This window comes from Carassius auratus, unplaced genomic scaffold (genome assembly GCF_003368295.1).
Source record: "Carassius auratus strain Wakin unplaced genomic scaffold, ASM336829v1 scaf_tig00005771, whole genome shotgun sequence".
In the NCBI taxonomy this organism is placed as follows: domain Eukaryota; kingdom Metazoa; phylum Chordata; class Actinopteri; order Cypriniformes; family Cyprinidae; genus Carassius; species Carassius auratus.
In genome coordinates this window covers 59,785-71,096 of record NW_020523692.1, presented here as the reverse complement: position 1 = coordinate 71,096, position 11,312 = coordinate 59,785, and the positions used below count along the sequence as shown (strand labels likewise).

Below are 11,312 nucleotides of genomic sequence, written 5' to 3'. Positions count from 1 at the left end.
GAATATCTAATTGAAAATAGAATCAGACAGTGCTCAGCATGAGAAACTAATCACTCAAAACTTATCAACAGAATGGGCAGGCTGCTACCTTTATGAGATTTATTAGTGCATGCTATTCTGAAGTCATCTTTTAAAGTAAATTTTAGTTTTATAATTGTGTGTGGGTATATGCAAAAAATATTAATAAAATTAAGAATGTAATCAATTTAAAATAATTCCATAGCCTAACAAAGCCGGACTCATAATCTAATAAAATCCAAAATTTTTATTTTTACGATTAATGTGTTGTGCATTTCATTTTTTTTTTTTTTGTCTTGGGTATGTCCGCATTAATGTATGCATTTTTGTATTTAGGAGTGTGTGGTTTAGGTGCATAGTTATTAGTAGTAAATTACATTTTTCTGTATCGCTTTATTAAACACTACATGCATAAAAGTGTGTCTTGTGATATTTAGGATTAAATGATTCCTTATGGTTATTTTAGGTGGAAATGTGTGCGAACGTGTGTGTTGATATGAGAATCTGATAGTGAATAGCTACAGCGCCCCATGCCGACACAAAAACCGGGGATACATCCACCTAAACCTGAGCACACGCGGAGTGTTAGTAGCAAGAGAAGTGCTGCACATTTTCTCTCCCGCTCTCTATCCCTCTCTATTCCTTTTTTCATATGGAAATGTGAAATAATAGGGTGATTAAATAGAGCTGTATATTAAAGTACAGCTGACATTAGAATTAGCATAATGTGCTCTCGCCTCGGGCTGCATACTTTATTTGCCATCTGCGTCGGACTCCAATCCCCTCGGGAGTGCAGGCGTTGAACACTTCTCAATAAACTCATGCCGAGTCCCTTCAGCACGGCCACAAATACCATTTCAGGCAGCGGCTATTGATTCGTCTTAATTGTGGGGCAGAAATGAACATTCGGCCCCCTGATGACTTCTGTTTGTCTGTGAGAGTATCAGCTAGTACAATAGCCTGTGTTTTACACCCCAGTAGTTAGCATAGAGAAAGCTCTCTCTCTCTCTCTCTTCTCTCTGTATTCTCTCTCTCTTTCTCTCTCTGTTCTCTCTCTCACACACACAGAGGAAAAGGACATTGCCTGGTAAACACAGACGCTACTTGTTTTCTAGGCCTCCTTTACATGGAGCATTAGTCTTTGAAAGCATCTGCCATAAAACAACAAGAGGAGGTTGGAGGGTTGCGTGCGTATTTTATGCGTATATGCATATATGGAGCTTACGCTCTGTCCACTGTAATTAAGTCAAAGGCTTTACAGGACAATGGTAGACGTAAACAGATGTTCTTATGAATGCACATCATCCACATAATAACATCTAGTGGGGAATGCATTTTCTTTTCTCAGCAAACCTTTAAAAGTGCTTTTAAATGTTTTATCTTTCAAAGTTTTTTACATTTAAAGGGCATTGATTGAACATTTCTTCCTGTGTCATATATATCAGCTAAAACACATCATCTGACAGAAGCTTTTTGTTTTAACCCTTATGAATGACTGTTCATTTTAGGGATGTCACGATATTAAATTTTTGATATCACGGTTATCTATATCTAAAGAAACCTTGGGCGCGGGAAGGTTTCTATAGATATCATGATATATGTTTATTGAGTTTTTCTTTTTCACCCAACGAACATAAGGATACTGATAAATGCAGGGCATAAGACTCTGGCTTTCTCCATCTTCTTTGAAGCTCCTATGAAATAACAAGAGAGAAAATACTGTCAAGTTCAACAGTATAGTGAATAAATATTAATGGTAACACTTTTACAATAAAATGTCATTTGTTAACATTAATGTATTAACTAACATGAATGAACAATGAATACATTTATTACACAATTTGGCACTGCGACCAACGTAACATTTTACAGTTTAATGTAGCAATTTGGTCGTTTAGTTTTTCAAGATCAGTTTTAATTGTGTTACTGTTAATAGATTTGAACAAAGAAATAAAGTGTTACTACACACAGGCTCTATTGATTGCAAATACAAAAATAAGATGAGTAAAGAAAAACACATTACTTATTAAAATAATCACCATTTACTCAAACCGCTGTTAACAGGTTAATATAACGTTTCCATTATATGACTAGTAAAATAATGGCAACTTTTACTCTGATGAATACGGCTCTCCTCGGAGTGGCTGCAAGCTCTGTGTCTTCTTCTTGTGTGGCAGATGTTAGCGTTAAGACACAATACTGCAACTTGGGAGCTCAACCAGGTACTGGTGCTGGAGTATTTGCATGTGGTGTTATCATAAGAGAACTGTTCATTTTAAAAATTGCAGTTATCACTAATAACTGTATATCATCACACAGTAAATTAACATGATATCGATAATTGTTGCTTTGAATATCACAGTTATTGTCAATACCGGTATATCGCGACACCCTTAGTTCCTATTTTATGTTTGAGGTCTCAAATCTTAATAGTAATTATAAAATTTAGCTTTCTCCCCATTTGCATTTTTTATTATTAATTGGTATCATGAGTTATTCAAAATCCAAAAGGCAATTATTATTGCAAATTTAACTTGTATGCACTTTTTTCAGAACTGTCTTGAGGTCAGTTTGACCATAGGAAAAATAAATTGTAGAAGCTTACAATAAAATAGTGGTTGGAGTGCATTTCTTATAATTTAGTCCAATCTGAAACTGATATAAACATATGATGATTTATTTTCTTATTTTAATAAACACTAAAAAGAATACATGATTTTTTTCATAGAGATGTTTAAAGCATATTATCAGTTTTGTTTATAACCAGATTTTTATAAGATTAGGAAAAGTCATTAAGGATCAACCAGATATTTAAATTCTAAATATTTGTGTGTATGTGTGTGTGTGTGTGGTTATTAAATGGCACTGGGTCAGACCCCAAACTGTACTTGTTCAAACTATTGATGATGATATTTCTCTAAGCACAAAAAGGATGCAATGATACCTGCAGAAGAAAACATCACATTTTTTAAAACTAATTTACATGTTTGTGTGCTTACTGTACATATTCCTTGATGAAATATTGCCTCTCAGTACACCAATAAGATGAACCTTTAGGCTACAGCTGTATATAATCCCTTGTCTCTATTTCTTTCAGATTAAAACACACTCCCCTTTTTAGCATTGCTCTTCGGCAGCATGCTATAACAGATACTAAACATTCATTCTCTCTGCTCTTTTTGATCCTTCACAATGGCCATGATTGAAATAGACACCCAAGAGGTCTTCCTAGTCCCAGCTCCTCCGAGCCCTGTGTGTGACTGCCGCCCCACTGTTCTTTCTGCAGTCGCTCACTTTCGCACACGTACATATACATGAAAACACTCATAAAGGTACACAAAGCACAGCCAGGAATCAAACACCCGAACAATTACCGAAGCATTTGTTTTTCTGTGTATATTAATTGCCACATTAGGTCAGAACAGCAAGCTTTCATTTAAAACAAATTAAACTAATTTCCTAGTGCACAATTACAATTTCGACTTTGTAGATTTTTTTATTTATTATTATTATATTTTTAAACACCAGGGTCCCTGGAGTACAGCAGAGATGGTTTAGCATCTTTTTTTCACTGTATACTCAGTACACTTGGCTTGTTTGTGCTGCAATGGTAATGAGTCCCCATTGCATGGTGAAATTGGTTGTAACAGTAAAGTTGTAGCATCAATTAGTCGTGTACAGTTAAAGCTTCAGAGCTGCACCAAGCTCAGTAGCCACTTTTTAACTTGAATGCAGACTTCACATGTTCACTTCCTGGTATATAATAAATTATTATAATAAAATAAAATTGTTATCAGTAAAATTGTTAAATTAATTTACTAGTGAGCCATTTTTCTTCTTTCTCTAATCAAACTTGCTCTCAGAGAAGCAGTGATTCAATGTGATGTCATTAAGAAGGGAGGGGTGTTTCCAGGAAGTGTAACTATAGTATAAGATAAAAACGTGAGACGAAGTAAGAAAAACAATCTTGATAAATTCTTAATGGAACAGTAAATAATACCCTTGAGCTGTTTTAAATGCCACAGACTTTAACACTCACACCGATGTGCTTTTTACCCCCATAGCCTTTTAAATCACAGGCAGTGTTTTCACTCTTTATTTGAAACCATTTATCTTGATGTGTGCTCCCCCTTCCCCCAACTCACACCCTCCTCTCTCATTTTTTATTTGTTTCTTTGAGGAGACACCTTAAGTTTATTTGTTTGATAGTGATGAGAGTCCCCTAAATCACAGTTTAAGTTGTACTTTTCCAATTTGGTGGCATACTACTCTGGCATCCTAGGACATTCTCAGTGCTTGGAGGGTTTCCCAGTTTAGAGTGTTCTTGCCTGGCATTATGCTTCTAAAATGAGTCATCCGTTTGTAAAAGCGAAGATTAAAGACAAGCTAAAATGGGGAATGCGATGTTCCCACAGCACCAACCCTTCGTGGAGCAGTATGGAAATGCACTTGTCACAGCTCTGTTAAGTATGAGTTGCCCTGTTCATGTGACAGCCTTATGAGTGCATAAAAATGGCCATTGCCCAAAAGTGTCTGATACCTCAAACCTTTGTTCTTTGTAACACTATGACCCTATGCCTAATTTTTTTTGTTATCAGGTCTGATCTGATTTTAGTGGTTTATTTAACAGGCCTACATTTCTGGCATTCTGACAAGTTTTGACACATGTGTGACACAAGTGTGGTGAAAGTGACCTGCAGAGGTTTTAAACTGAAAAACAAATAAAGATCTTTGTTGTTTTCTGCTTGGTTGCAGGTAGAGATGAACCTTCAAGTTACATATGCACAACGTGCAAACAGCCCTTTACCAATGCCTGGTTCCTCCTGCAGCACGCTCAGAACATGCATGGGATCCGCATCTATTTGGAGACCAACCACTCAAATACCTCCCTGACCCCACGGATCACTATTCCTCCCCCCATTGGTTCAGAATCCATACCACAGTCCCCATTAACCAACTTTTTAGGGGACAACAACCCCTTCCATCTACTACGGATGACTGGGCCCCTACTTCGAGAGCCCCCACCAGGCTTTGTGGAAAACCGCCTGCCTAATACACCACCATTTGTCAGCCCACCTCCTCGCCATCACTTAGATCCCCATCGCCTAGAACGCCTTAGCGCAGAGGAAATGGGTTTAATCTCCCAGCATCCCAGTGCCTTTGAGAGAGTGATGCGCATGACACCCATGACCATCGAGTCCCAGTCCATGGATTTCTCCCGCCGACTTAGAGAGCTAGCTGGAAACAACAACTCCACTCCACCACTGTCACCAAGTCGTGCCAACCCTATGCATCGCCTCCTCAATCCCAACCCCTTTCAGCCCAGCCCGAAGTCACCCTTTCTGAGCACCCCTCCACTGCCTCCCATGCCCCCTAACAGCACCACCCCGCCACAGACACAGGCCAAGACAAAGTCCTGTGAGTTCTGTGGCAAGACCTTCAAGTTTCAGAGTAATCTGGTTGTTCATCGGCGAAGCCACACAGGCGAGAAGCCCTACAAGTGCCAACTATGTGACCATGCCTGTTCTCAGGCTAGCAAACTGAAACGCCACATGAAGACCCACATGCACAAGTCTGGCTCTATGACAGGGCGCTCTGACGATGGCCTGTCCACCACCAGTTCACCCGAGCCAGGCACTAGTGACGTCACAGGAGAGGGTATGAAGAACAGAGATGGCGACTTTAGAGGTGAGGGCATGGGCCCTGAAAATGAAGAGGAGGAGGAAGAAGAAGAAGAGGAGGAACTAGAAAATGAAAGCAGGCCTGAGTCAAACTTCAGCATGGACTCTGAGTTCAGTCGGAATAGGGAAAATGGTTCAAAGGCACCTTCAGATGACAAGAACCTCTCTTTGGGGAAGATGGTGGAAAATGTAGGTCTCAGCTCCATCCAGCAGTACAATAACTTAATAGTTGACAATCGGAAAAGGCTTTTGTTCTCCAAAAGGATGTCAGAAGGGCAGAGGGATGCAGGTGACAACGATTCAGTAGTGGGGGAAATGGACCAAGTGGAGCGCACAACTGTGAATGGAAGGAACTGTGGCTCAAGCGACTCTTTCTCAGGCCTGTTTCCCCGCAAGCCCACTCCCATCACCAGCCCCAGCCTCTCCAACTCCTCTAACAAGAGGATCAAAATCGAAAAGGATTTGGACATACCCCCAGCCCCCCTAATCCCATCTGAAAATGTTTACTCCCAGTGGCTAGTGGGCTATGCAGCATCCCGCCACTTCATCAAAGATCCCTTTCTTGGCTTCAGCGATTCCAGACAATCTCCATTTGCCACCTCCTCGGAGCACTCTTCCGAGAATGGCAGCCTGCGATTCTCCACGCCGCCAGGGGACCTGCTGGACGGGGGCCTCTCCGGCCGCAGTGGTACCGCTAGTGGAGGCAGCACCCCACACTTGGGTGGGGGGCCGGGCAGGCCCAGCTCAAAAGAAAGCAGGAGGAGTGACACTTGTGAGTACTGTGGGAAGGTGTTCAAGAACTGTAGCAATCTGACAGTGCACAGACGCAGCCACACAGGCGAGAGGCCCTACAAGTGTGAGCTTTGCAACTACGCCTGCGCCCAGAGCAGCAAGCTCACCCGCCACATGAAGACACACGGCCAGCTCGGTAAGGAAGTGTACCGCTGTGACATTTGCCAAATGCCCTTCAGCGTCTACAGCACGCTCGAGAAACACATGAAAAAGTGGCATGGGGAACACTTGATGACGAATGAGGTCAAAATTGAACAAGCAGAGAGAAGCTAAGCCAGATTTCGTATTTTGCCTCATAATTCCTTGATTATAAAAGGGGTAGCTGGATACTCTGTTTTTTTTTTTTTTTTTTTTTTTTTTTGCTTTTTTGTTTGTTTGTTCTTTCAGATTAATGGTTTGAGTTAGTTTTGTCCTAGGAAACTGCCATCTGAGAATGATAAAGACATTGAAGAAGAGGAAATTATTATTATTTTTTTAATTAATTTGGAGCTGGTATGTCACCTATCTATTTGTGGATACATTAGACAACATTTTATAAGGAGCCTTTAACTGTGCAATAATTTCTGTATTTATTGGATTTTTTTATGTTTTGACATATGCAGGTTCATTTTTTTTTTTTTATTCCATTATGTTATGATTTATTTCAAATGCTGAGATTTTGTTTAAACTCAAAAGACATCCTGAGATTTTTTGTTAGTTTGTTTTTAGCAAAACAGAGTATCATTTGAGAAATCCACAGGCCGCTGCTTACGATGTAGATTATTTAAGCTACACATGTAATTTCTTGAAGAGAAGCCGCATTCAATCTTCAAATTTTGAAAGCTCAGTTGAGAAAGCTTTGACTTTCTTTTGTTTTCCTTTTTTGTTTATTATTCATACTTACAAAACGAGCGGACAACAATCTTTAGACCTTGTAGCATGAACTGATTTTAAACATGTCAATCTAATTGGGAATGTGGCACTGAATATCAGTTCTAACAATATTACTAAAGAGGACTATGGGGCTGAAAACCTCCATCTACCCGAAAGGAGAGGGGACTATAAAAACAGACAAAAGTCAAGGCAGCTGCTTATCGGTACCTAGTACCGACCCAGACAACGCTAGTCATAGGATGGATTGTGTTTTAGGTCTCACTAGGTCTCAATAGGGAATTTTAATTGCCAGCACCCTTTCCATAGACACTGCACTTAATCAAACCATTTGATTTTACTGAAGAGCACAACAGTGGTAGAAGGAAGATGGCTTCTAAACAACTCAGGGTGAGCTGTATAGCTACTTCTGCCAAGTCTTTTATCTGATCTCAGCCGTCTTCTCTGATAAAGCAGTCCGGTCCTCTGGTTCAGCTAATTCACAACCTTCACACTTCATATTACACTGCCAACCACCCCTAAATGTCATGAATCAACTCCATCTTTCCCATAAAAGTGGCTTGTCATACTACAGCGTTAAGTTAAGGGGACACACATCTAGGCCAGAGGATGAAGCAGATTTCATACACTAGGAGAGTGATTTAATCACACATACACACACACACACACACACAGGAAAAGAAAGAGAGAGAAGGGTCTTTACAGTCCAATTCAGGTTAGTAAACCTAAAAGCACATTAGTCAAAAGCAAGGCAGCACCACTGTTCTGTTTCCATTGACTGACATTTAAATCTAAATATTGTTCATTTGTGTTCAGTTATGTTGTTTCATTTTTTGGGTGTATTAGGGTCTGCAGTTCTAGAGGGAGTCACCACTTTAACCAGATTAGATTAGAATTAATTCAATTTATATGTTCAGCAATGTTGTCATTCTATTAGAATGTTTCTTAAATCGCTTGAAACAGCCCTATGCATTTTTGTACATATATATTTATATATACATATATATATTTATCAATCATTTTGAGAAACAAATTTATACTGCAGAGTAAATCTGATTATAGTTAAAAAAATGTGTATGATATTGATTTATCTGGTTAATCTGGTCATGTCCCGTGGGTCAGAGCCATCAGCAGGTATGCAGATTAGTCAATTGCACAGTAAAGAGTGTATGTCATGACCTGTTGAGCGTGTGCTAAAACAGTAAGACATTTTTTTTCTTTCTTTCTTCTCATTCAGGACTCCCTGTGATGTGTAGTTGAACGCATTCTCAGAAGTAGCAACACGCTTACAGAATGCACAGCTGAATTTTCCCTTTTCTTTTCTCTTCTATCCAACTGATTTATTGGCAGTTAAACAGCCTTCTTTCGACAAGATGCCCTAACCAGCGCAAACGATTGAAGCGAGGGAATATTGTGGTTTAAAAAGTGCAAAGCAAACTAATGAAATAGAAAGAGAGAGAGAGAGAGAGAAAGAAAAGTAAACATACACAGCTCTTCGCAGTTGACCCGCACTTTATTATTTTGATTTACATATTTGAAAACATAGTGAAAACGGCTTCTGAGCAAGAAATTATGTTAAAATATGAATTTATTGGGCCTTGCTAGAGGGAGCATCTGAGATTGAAGTGCCAGTGTTGATAGGCTTGGCTTTCACAATGCTGGCACTATAAAAATGAAATTAATTTATTTGGACAGTTTTTGTACTGCCATTCAATTTGACATGAGTGTGCCTTGAATACTGATCTTCCTATTTATTGTCTTATAAGACAAATGCAACACTTTTGTGAAGCAAAGAATTGAAGAAAAAAAAGTCCATGTGGTTTTAATCTGCTTCTAAAAGAATAATGATAAAAACAGATATGTCATTTAAAGAACTAAGTTGATCTAAAATGTAAAGTAGCCAGCATAATACTAATGTGTGTCAATGTGTGTATATATGTATTCATATATGTACATATAACAGCACAAAAACACACACAATAGACAAATATAAATATAGATATGTAAAATTTTTCACTTCAGGACAAGACTGCATCCCTTGAAAATAATGGACGATTCTTTTGCTACAACTAGTCAAGGAAGAGGCTGGAATAAAAATCAGGAACTGCAGAAACGTGTAAAAAACAAAAAAACTAAAAAAAAGTAAAACGTTTAGTGCACTCTGTCTTAAAATACGTTTACAGTATTGAAACAAGTACAAGGTTAAAATGATATTTCTGTGTATGTGTGTTTTAAACAAACAAGAATTCTCCTTTTCTTTTCTTTTCCTTTTTTTTGTTATCAAGTTTGCTTATAAAGTTTCTCTGAATGCCATAGTGGCGTGTGTATATTGGTTTTTGGTGAAGGGATTTAAGTATATATATACATATGACATTTCTGTTGTTTACTGTAAAAGTATACCAGTATTTGTAATATTGGAGAATACCTGGGCATTTTACAAAAAAATTATATAAAAAAAAAAAAAAAAGGAAATAAGAACCCCCCCCCCCCAATTATCATTTCTTTCTGTTTTTTCTTTTCTTTTCTTTCTTTTTTTAAACCAAGTTTCGTTTTACAGTCCAATTTAAATGGTGGGTCTTTAAAATGTTTTGTCACTGTAACTGTAAAAGTCCTGAGTTTTAGTAACTTTTCTGCCTTGGGTGTAAGAAAATAAAGATTCAATTAATCAAAAGAGAATTGCAATGGGGCCAGTGACATTTACGTATGGAAAAATACTGAGGTTCCTGTCATGTATGTCTTTCTGGTTTCTTCTTTGGTAATGGGTTTTCTTAATGGCTGGAATGAAATACATGTGTAGGCACTATGATGTGTTTATGTGTGTGTGTGTGAATGTGTGTGTGTATGTGTATATATATATATATATATATATATATATATATATATATATATATATATATATATATATATATATACATATATACTGCATATGTACACACATTTGGCAGGATACAATTGTGAAAATTGAATTAAAAATGTACAGATGAGTTTAAGGTGAGGTTGTTTGATCTTTTACTGTCGCTACATATAAAACAGTAAATGTTTTGTTCACTCTTATCTTGGTTGTAAATAATTTTTATATGCTTGCCCAGACTTTTTGTTTCTCTCTCTCTCTCTCTCTTGATCTTTTTTATTTTTTATTTTTATTTGTGTGTTCTGGTTGCAGTGTGTCTTTTTTAATTTAATTATTATTATTATTATTTTTTATATAAAAAACAACGCCCCTTCCTGTCCTCTGATTTTTGGGGTGTAATACCTCATTTCTGGGGCCTGTAAAGTTCAGGTTTTTTTAAGCATGAGAAGAATAGAGCACAAATACAAGATGTTTTAGTTGTCCAAGTCTTTATTGTGTCATCATTTTCTGATCAGGAAGTAAAGAAAAAGGTCTGGAAATTTTGGATGGTCTTTCTCTCTCTGTCTGTATCCTTCCCTCTGCACACACACACACACACACACCCACAGGAAACAGGCTCGCTCATAATGTCTAAAATAATCGACATAGGGGACTTTCAAATGTGTAGGTAATATGATAGCCCAGCCAAACCTCGCTGTATATGATCTCTTCAATTGTGTGCAATTCACATCAAAGCTTTTTGCCTTCAACCAAAGGCTACAATTAAAGTCATTAAGAGCTACTAAAACTGACCACACTCATACAGACACGAATCAATCAACCTGACCCACCACATTCAAACCCTTTCCCAGAGTGTATTAACTTCTGGCATCTGCATCTAAATGAGATGTGGCACTTTGTGGAGGTCAGAGAGCTCTGTGTGACTGTTTGTCCACTTATTTATACAGTACGTTCATCTCAAACTGACAGTTATGTTCACTTGTGTTATACTAGTTGGTTTTGAAAGCCACCCTTCTGTGTATATTTTAGTCTTTTTCCCTCCCATATTTCTTCCAAGCATTAAACGCTGATACCCCTTGTTTGGACTGAGGCAACTTTGG

The 11,312-nt window shown here is 38.1% G+C and overlaps 1 pseudogene; it reads left to right on the top strand.

Annotated features, from left to right (window-relative positions):
• Window positions 1-4,727: 4,727 nt before the first annotated feature.
• On the top strand, window positions 4,728-9,162 carry LOC113071031 (B-cell lymphoma/leukemia 11B pseudogene; annotated as a pseudogene).
• Window positions 9,163-11,312: the final 2,150 nt, after the last annotated feature.